The sequence below is a fragment of the Dasypus novemcinctus genome, chromosome 10 (assembly GCF_030445035.2).
Source record: "Dasypus novemcinctus isolate mDasNov1 chromosome 10, mDasNov1.1.hap2, whole genome shotgun sequence".
Taxonomy (NCBI): Eukaryota; Metazoa; Chordata; class Mammalia; order Cingulata; family Dasypodidae; genus Dasypus; species Dasypus novemcinctus.
In genome coordinates, this window is record NC_080682.1 from 25,050,073 (window position 1) to 25,060,492 (window position 10,420).

Below are 10,420 nucleotides of genomic sequence, written 5' to 3' on the forward strand. Positions count from 1 at the left end.
CTGAGGATTGGGTTTCTGGCCCATGGCAAAACACAATTCTTTCATAGAACCAGGTTAAAATATTTAAGTAACTAGGATTAACTGCAGGCCAACTGAAGTTTGTGCTTTGGATAGCCAAGATAATGGCCTAGGATTGATTTCATTACTTCCTGAGGGAGAGGTTGGGGACTGAGTTCTGAACCAGGCCAGATGAATTAGCCTTGACTGTTGTAGTTATAAATCCATTATTTAAGAAGGTCATCACACTGTGGATAGAGGGCTTGCTGCAAGAGGGCCAAGACAAATAAAGTGGCATTGTAATGACAGCTTTAAGAGTATTAGAAGGTACAGAAGGAGATAAAGTGACATAGATGCAAAATCACAAAGTACATGGCAAAGAGAGTGTGGGAACAACATTGGAAAGTTCCATGAATCACCTGAGCAGAGACAAAGGTGGAGGGTGGGATAGTGGTTTTAAGATGAGAAGGTTTTCCTGGACTCATGGGCTCCCATTGGACTCCTACATGACTTTGGGAATATCCCCAGAGAGTTTTCAAGGATGGTGTAGCCCATCACCCAGAGACTCCTTGGATGTGCATGGCATGGGGGCTGGCCCTTTCCACCTCTGAAGAAGGAGTCAGAGAACTCTGAGTAAACTGAGATTATGTACTTTGGGGGCAGCAATGGAGACTGTTTCACAAAAGCAAGGAGAGAGTGAAAAAAATGCTTAAGCAAGTTTTTGTAAAAAGCCAAAATCTCACCCATCCTGTCAGGTGGAGGAGGGAGTTACCAGGGATTATCTTCTCATGGTTTGCCAAAAGATAGATAGCCAGCTGATTTCCAGGTTCTTGATAATGACATAAGAAAGAATTCAGAGATGCATCACAGTTATAAGGAAGTTAGAAAGAAGTTTAATAAAGGGAAATTACAAACTTAAGACATGAGTGTAGGTGTGTTCACAGAAGAGATGATTCTACTCTCCATAGGAGTTTCTGGTTTTATTGGCTACCATAGACAGTTAGTTACTGTGATGATTGGCATATTTGAGATAAAGAAGGGGAAATTTATGAGGTGGTTTAGTTTTGAGGGCACATTGTTTAGTGTTAGTTGGCTTTTGGCCACTGTCCATGAGCCCTGCTATGTGTATACTGCATGAGGTGTTTTATGAAAGCACGTGGGTGGTGGGGGAGGGTGCTTTCTGTTTTCCCTTCATTCTGCTGTGTGAAAATGTGTGTTGCAATTCCATAAGGATGTTTGTGTTCTGAGAATTGGCACTTAGGGTTTTGCCCCTCCTCCTCAGGTCCATATTCTATCCTGCCTCATAAATGAAATACCGCCCTTGACCCTGAAAAAGCATCTCCTGGTTTGTTGGTTCTCTGTTTACACATGTACAGCTCAGCTGTCATCTAAAGACCTACCCAGTTCTGATAATTGGTCACCTCCTTTGAAGCCCTGTTTTTTAATTTTCCAATTTCCTCAAATGGTGGACATTCCAATCCCTACCTCCTCAGTTGTCAGAATTTTTCTACTCTGCTTATTCTCTGTATCTCCAAGCCAACAAGCAGTACAAAAATGCAGAGTAAACATGAGTTCCTTCTCATATGTTTCCATTATCTGTAGGATGAGTGATGTATTATTTCTGTTTTCAGTGCCTGAAAACATTTTTAATCTATATTTTGTTTAGGCTTAGAGTTATGATGACAAGGGAAATCTTGTAGCACTTACACTGTCAAGACAAGCTAAAATGGGATCAAAGTTTTTCAATTTCTTCTAATTTAAATAACAATATAAATGACAGTATAGTTTTATCCTCTATCTCATTATATTTTCTCTATGTGGTATCACTCTCTTTTTTCTTTTCATGGATTATTCTTAGATTTTTTATCTTATTTAAATATGGCTCTTTATCCTCTTTCATTTTGGAGAAATGTTATTTAAATTCATTAGCTTTTATTTCATTATTACTTTAGGTTTTAATTTTATTTTTCCTACTTATTTAGGTTGAATTCACTGGTTTCTACTTTAGCACCTAGAAATAATTATTTTTCATTTTTTTTTATAAATCCCTATATCATAATAGAGCAATTTAATGTTTCCATTATTCATCTGGATGCCACTTTTTATTACCTTTATTTTTAAGCCTTATTCATATTGCCATCCATTAAATATTCTAGAATTAAATATTTAATTCCTATTTGACCAAGAATAACTTAAGGTTATTGTTTTAATTATTGTTTAATTATGTTTCTTTCATTTGCATAATTGAAAATTTTGCAGTTTTTATATTTTTAATATTATTTAAATTTTATTTATGTTTGTGAGATAATATAGTTACTTTAGGCTCAACTTCAAAAACTCTTTAAAACTTGTAGATTAGTTTTAACAACTTATGAATAATCATAGAACTGGAAAAGAAAGTTTCAAGTGTTGATATGTAAGTTTGAAATAATGAAATGTATAATTCAGAACTTAGAAATTTATGGGAAATATTTTACTACTGGATTAATAAGACTCTGATGCATTTTGTTTATTATGCAACTTTATTTATATACAGTAAATATTTTATTGAACAGCTATAATATACCAGATTCTGTGTAAACAATATAGCAATGAATAAAGGATCTTTGTCCCCTCATGAACTAAATTCTAGCCTGGGAGATGCAGAAAAATATACAGAAGTAAGTGATTTAATGTGAATAGTAATATTATAAAAATTGAAATATATACTGTAGGGGCTCTGAGATTTTAAGGCAAGGACATGAGGAAAGCAACTGGAAATAGTTTGGTCATGACAGGCTTTAATAAAAAGTGTGGGGAGGGATGGAAATAAATAACTGAAGTGAGGGTGAGACAAAAGTGTTTATGTAGATTTGGTAAAAACAAAGTTGAAAGAAATAAAATATTTAAATTGATGAATATGATGAAACCAATTAATTACTCCTCATACATGATCATGAGTCAAAAGAAAAGTTTCAGTCCTGATATACTTCCTGTCATCAGTTCAATGATGTATCTAAGTATCCAGTGGTAACAGATAAACTACACAGAATTTGAATTCTGGAAGTATGATTTCATGGCTCAGTTTCAAACTTAAAACCTCCATATGATGTAAAACCCACAGTATAAAATTTACTCCTCTTTAAAACAACAGTGCATTTCAATGTCCAAGCAAATGCAATTATAGAAGTCAGGCAGACTAATTAAAAAAATAAAGCAATGCGTACAAAAAGAATTTCCTTCAAATATTTCAATGTTGGTTTTAAAATGAAGGAGACTCACAGAATTGAAGTTGTATCTTCAAATGTAATTATTTTTTAAATTAATAAGTATTGATACTAAAATTAATATTATAGCAAAATATTAAAATGCATAAAACCACAGCCTTGACACAGGTATTCCATCCTTTAACTACATATAATATATACTTTTTGTGACTAATAATATGCATGCAAACAGTATACCTGGCCAAATTCTGTGATTCATATGATAAATGAAATAGTTATACAGCATGCATTATTGATCATCTTCTATATGTTAATATCCTAAATTAATAAAATTAAACAAAATGTTATATGCTTCATAAATATATTTTTTTGAGGGTGGGGAAAGCTAAAAGAAAATTATAGTAGGTTTAATGAATCAATATTAGTACATATTGAATGGTTCAGAAATGTTAAAGAAAAATGGCAGTGATTCTTAAGAATTTAATAATAATTGATCAATCTTTAGAAATTAACTTAAACTTGTCCCCCAAAATAACATTTTAATAGAAAGCAGAAATATCAAGATATCTTGTACTCAATATTGAAGCAACAATGCAAAGGGGAAGAAAAATCAAACCTATCATTTCTTGAGCAATTACTGCAGGAATGGAAAATCCTGCACCATGGTGACTTGTAACTGCATGACCCTAGGAAAACATTTTGAAATCCAATCTATTCCTGTGTGAGTAAACACATTGCAAGTAGGACCATTCATGGTTTCATTCAATGGCCTAGGAAACTAAGACATACACAACTTTTTATTTCATATTCATAACAACTCTCACTGGTAACACATGCCAGATCTAAGATTCCACTCCTTATCTCCTATCATGTGCATGTATTATTCTGTCATACATTGCTCCCTAGTGTACCATGGATTTCTTCTGCAGCTATCCATTTCCTCTGCAATGCAATAAAATAAGACATTATTCTTGATATTCTTAATCCATTAATGTAAGAGAAAGAGGCTATAATCTAAAGATATTGACATTAAGAGACGAGGAAACATGTAGAACTCTAAGGGTAATCAAAGGAAAATGCAAAATCCCAATAGTACTGTATCCTCAATATACGACTCTACACTTTAATTCCTATAGTAGTCAGAATACAATTGAAGAAGAAAAAGTCATATTCCCTGATAATGGACGTACAAATTACAAGGTGGTAAATCAGAGCAAAAACAACATGAACAATGGAAACAGAGAGATAAAAGAGTGGAGAATATGTCAGTTATTGAAGCTAGAAGTTAATTTCTTTTCAAAGCATTAGGTTACAGATGCAGGTTACATAATATAAACCCCAAGGTAACCACTAACAAAGTATTTAAAATATATAGGGAAGTGAGGAAAGGATCTGTCCTGTGAATTACAAAAGATCAACAATACAGAAAGGGAGGTTGCAATAGAAAAGAGATTTGATTCAGCTGTTTTAACCCATAGGAAAGGCCCTATTGCAATATGATCCAGCTATCTTCTGGTTCTAAACAACAATAAAATGATCTCCTCAAAAAATAAAGCAAATGATTCTGGAATAATGCACTACAAGTTGACTTTTGATGCATGATTAAAGTTTTTGGCATCTTGTGTAAAATGAAACCTTGGAAAATATAGACATATAAACTTTAGTGCTATATAAGAAATTTTAAATATGAGGCATAAATTTATATGATCAGCTCTGACTGACATGGGTTGGTACTTAAATTCTCTGGGTCGAATTTCCTCTTCTTGGTAATGTGTCCTTATTAAATTGCAACAAATTACCAAATATGATAAATTATAAAAGTATTACACCATACTATATCTCTTACAGAATATATACAAGTTTTATGTGATCCAAATTCATTATCTTTTTACATTATTTAAATAATCAAATATTGTGTTTGTAGTGAATAAAGTGCACATTTTAAGCTTTAGAATGGATTATTATCAAAGAGATAATGGAACTATCATTATTGTCTTAGTTTACCACGGGGCTGCTAATTCAAAGTACCAGAAATGAACTGGCTTTTATAATGGGAAATGTATTTGGGATAAAAGGGATAAAAGGGATTTCCAGGCTGTGAAATGTCCAAATCAAGGCATCATCAGAAATGCTTTCTCACCAGAATCAGCTATTGGTAATTCTTGGGTCTGGCATGCAGTGAAGATGGCTGCTGATCTCTGCCAAGGTCCCCACCTTCCCCTCCACAATCTACCATCCCCTGGAGCTTATGCATGGGCAACCACTGATGGGGCTTATTTCTTAACAGCCTCCTCTCTCAGTGTCAGCTGCTCTGCTTTCTTCCAGAGTTCAGCTGTGAGCTATCAAGCACATGGATCCTCTTTCAGCCTTGAGCTACACAGGCTCTCATACCCACAGGAAAGGATTGGTTCAAAAATATAATCTTTCTCTTTTGGGGATTAATAAAATGCTTCCCATATCACAGCCTGTGATATGGAGATATCAAAATTATAAGTCTCTGGAGGTCTTCATAAATGTAATAATTTTGTGTGCTCAGAATACTAATGAAGCCACCTAGTTAGGTAAGATATGGATAGATGGGTCAGGAACCTGGCAAGAAGTCCATATGGACATCAATAGCCCCCAAGGAGGCTGCTGCAAGACCCTCCACAAGATTCTGCCATCCAGAACAAGATTTCCTCCAAAAGCCAGGAGTAGCACGGGACACTCCCAAGGAGTTTATCCCTGGACCCACATGGGGGGTTGTTGGGTGGGGTAGTCTATCAAAAGAGCAAACAGCTGGAACTCTACATTGCCATTAGCAAAGGGGTGGAGTAATTAATGGTTCAAAAAGCAGGCATGAGGCCTGAGTGTTTTCTCACCTCTGGACCCTGACTCTGGCTGCCTTAACCCCTCATTTGGATCACCATATAAGTAACCTGGGGATTTATAATCTATAAAGGGGAATTGTAGTCTGTAAATCAGACCTTTTTATCACTTTTCAACCTCTTCCTCTTCACCTGGGACCCATGGTCTGTTATTTTATGCCATTTCTTGTCCCTACCTGACTAAATTACTGCCCTAACTCACCTGATATGCTCTTGAAATTCATTTCTGCAGCATAATCAAGAACCTAGACAAAATCTGGTAGCATATTTGGTGAGTGAGCCAGGAGCTTATGTGTGAAACTTTGACCTATAGCATTTTTAATGCCTTCCTTTGGTTCTCCATTTTAAACAGTTTCATCTACTCACTCCCACAGGACATAATCCTGGGAAGGAAGAGACTGGGGAACTGGAACTCTCTGCATCCGTGCCACATGCCTTGGAATGTTGTATCTGACCCCAGTCAGGAGGGCTGGGGTACAGGCCAGGAGCTCACTGTGCCACTCTTTCAAGTTCTTTTAGCAGTCATTGGTTATGTCCTCAGGGTCAGCGACCATGGCCTTCTCTCACCCTCTCCTCTAGGGAGTGCACAGCAGTGACTGAAAGTGGGAGTTGGCTTCATGGTTTCATGCCTTTCCAGACCAGCTAAGCAATGATCAGAGTCAAAATGGATGCTGTGATATATCCCCTTCTCCAGGTCAGTTACAGGCCAGGATACCCTTGTGTAATTAACATTCACCCACTTTTTACATTCCTACTTCTTGCTACTGAATCTTCATTACAGGTTTGTGTTAAAATGACACTTTCTTTGGAATGTCTTAAAAACCTTAAACTGAAAATACCTATGCTAGCAATGAAACTCTTTCCTCAGGGCTCCAAGGCCTGTTAGCTAAAACAATTAAATTAATCTCTAATTACTTAATGGCTTTTGATGGCTGATCTAACTGGGAAGCTCCTAGACAGTAAAGTCATGAAACTAGGATGGCTTTAAGGACCTCTGTAAGAATAGGAAGAAGCTTTTTGCCCCTTCTCTGAGGAAGGAGCAATAGTCAAGGAAGGTGCAATATTTGGCTTGAAAGGCATCTGATCTACTGGTCTGTCTTCCAGAATGGCCCTGGGAATGCCCAGTGGCAAGAGCTTTGTGATTCCTGGGGTGAAGGGAATTAGAGACTAGTCAAACGCTTCTTGAGATTTAACTCAGGAACTTCTGTTTGGGTAACTGTGCAGTCAGTCTTGGACCCAGAAATGTCAGAGGTGCTGAAAGCCAGAGCAGCAAATTCTAAATGGCCCCCATTCCTTGAGCACTTTGATTCAGAAGACAGACAGATATCCCAAGACTTATGTCAGGGGCTCTGATTTGGGATAACTGCTCAGAATGTCTTCCACAAACTCAGCTTGGATGCGCTGATCTGATCACCAGAATCATCAGATATCCCCCAAGACCTAGCTCTCCCACAGAGACACCTGTAGGGTGTGCCTGAAAATTGAAATTCTCAGGGTGCTGGGACAGAGCATCAGCACCAAATTATGTGGAATATTGAAAATTTTAGTCAGACTAGGGCTCTCGAATGCCAGATGGATCAACTAAAATGTCCTTCTCCATTCTTAATAGAATAATGGGTATGGTCTCTAGTCCACCAGTAAACTTTCCATAAGACTGTCTTCTCAAGAGTCAGCAAAATTTGACTACTACTGTCTATGTGGCCACAATTTAGCTGAAAGCAGCCTCTTTATAGAATCTAGAATTCCAGTTAAGCCATTGTAAGAGAAGAGGACAGATAGATCTGAGGCTCAGAAACCTCATGTCATGTCTCCTAAAAGAAATGAGGAAATAACCCTCAAACTTTGAATAACTTCCTTTTAGAAACAGCCTTCTCTGTTTAAACTCAATTGTGCCTATAAAAGGTGTGAATAGTGATCAAGATAAAGAAACCTCATGTGCCATCAATTAAGATCAAAGAGTTCCTAGAGAAGCTAAAGGTATAAAATTCTTCTGTTTTAATCTGTGCTTAACTTTTTGTTCAACTTTGAAATTTGTGCTTAACTCTGTGAGTTTGTTTGCACCTAGGAAATGAGATTTGAGGTTCACCTGTTACAAATGGATAATGGTAAAAAGTGAACTAAAAATGAGTCTTTAAATATCAATATTATCTTGTGAATGGATTTAATGCATTAATCAAAAGTGGAATTGATACAACTGCTAGAAAAGCAAAAAAAAAAAAAACTTCACAAAGGTGTTTTTAATAAGATTCTTGTGGCTTAGTTAATAATGGTACCCAATTTGCTTTAAAGTAAAAACCCACTAGAAACTGTAACTAAGGATTAAGATTTTAACAGCAAAAAGTAACTTCATAACAAAGAAATCTGTTGGAAGCCACCTTAATCTGCATATTAAAGTGGAGGTAATGAAAAATCATATTGATTCATTGGTTATCTCCAGTTTTCATTTTTAAAAATGGGAAAAGTAGTTTTTCCTCTACTGCTAAAGTTAAATACCTGCTAATTAATGTATTCATGTTAAAAATATAGAAGTAGGTAGCAAAGAACTGAAAAGGTAATTTGATAGGTTATACATTGTATTGGAAATATTTTAAAAGTATATAAAAATCAAGAGATAGACTTCAGCATTGTCAAACTCTCTTGACTATTCAAACCAGGCCTTTGATATACTGCAGGTTACCTCTCCATATGACTAATAGGCTAGGTTGGTCACTAACCCCTAAAACAATAAAGGTATTTCCTACATCTCTAGTCATGCTCCTGAAGTCGATGGAAATACATTGTAATTTCAAATCCCTGCAGCAGCCAACAATGACTCAATATAGAGAGATATACAAAGGATATTGCTTTTAGTCTGGCACTATTTCATAGTGCTGAAGAGCACTATGCACCAAACTGGTGGAATACTGGAACATACCTTCCTAGTTTCTCTCTAAGCCCAATGGTGCTGCAGCTTACTGACTGTATGAAGGATATACCAAGGGGAGCAATGATTACCAGAGTACTGTGAGTAGAACTTAAACAAACTGGCATCACGACCTGCTTCCATGGAGATTTAACATGTAAGGTATTGCAAACTGAAACTTAAATCTATTAATTGCAGATCAAAGAGAAACTTATGTATTTGGTAGTAAATTCATTAGTATTAAGTACTGTACCTATATCCTCTTATAGATATATGCCCAATGATTATGGTGATATCTTTTCTATTCTAAACCATATGCAGAGAAACATTGAACATGTTAAAAGACCTGTTAAACTTCATTTTCTAAGTAGCTAATGATGTCCTTAATCCAGGTCTCTCTCCTAACCCGTATTCTAAAACCTGTCCCACACATACTCTGGGGAGGACTGACAGATCTACATGCCATCCTACCAGTGCTAAGTGATTTCCCACAAGAAGGGAAACATCAAACAAGGTGGCTAGGACCCACTTCAACTTAGCTCCTTTGAGATGGTTCATGGGCAACTTTTCCTCCCCCAGGATCTGGAAACCAGGTTCTGATCAAAACTTGGCAAGGAAACAAACCTTGTTCTCAATCAGAGTCAAAACATAAAGAACTTTACTCTGTCATTATGATCACTTCCACAGCTATTAAAGTTAAAGGAATTTCTAGTTTGGTGAACTAATCCCCAGTGAAGCCAGCTGTTCAAGAAAGTGCAAGCTCACCAGAAGCACCTGATGGATGCACAAATGCCAGTCATTGGATGGTCTAAAATACCACTTCAAGAGAAAAAGTTAAGTTGTGTCTATGTCAAAGTTAATGGTTTTCTCTAACTCTAGTCCAAATGTCTATTGCAAGGGGGAGGACAAGCCAAACATCCCTTAAAATATCTTGTCTGTTTTTATCTCCTTTGCTTAACTAAAAAGTGTAATACCTCTTTTCATTAATCTCTTCTACCATAGAAACTGGGATTGACAATTGATACCTAACCCTGTTGTCTATTGCAATCTCTTCCTAGAGTTAACCAATAGCATTAAAAAACTGAAAGAATACTGTTTCCCACCAACTTTGGGAAAATGCAGTCTTTGCAGGCATCTGGCCTTTTTTTTTTTTCTTTCTAATTTTGTGGTCCAGTATCCTCTTAGGGGGACCATATAGTCTCAGAATTCTAATTAAGCTTATTTCTTCCAGATTCAACATCTTGTTAGCCATATGAAATCTTCTTCCAGCCTCACACAGGATTCCAGATACATCTTCCTCCAAGATAAAATATCAGGAGGTTTTTATACTTTGTCAGATAGGGCCTACTGACCATTACCAGCAGGGGATAGCTACAAGAGAATGATAATCCCTTTTCAGCACCCCTTTAAGAATAAATGTGTAAACTCTCTGAGGCAGGAATGAAGCT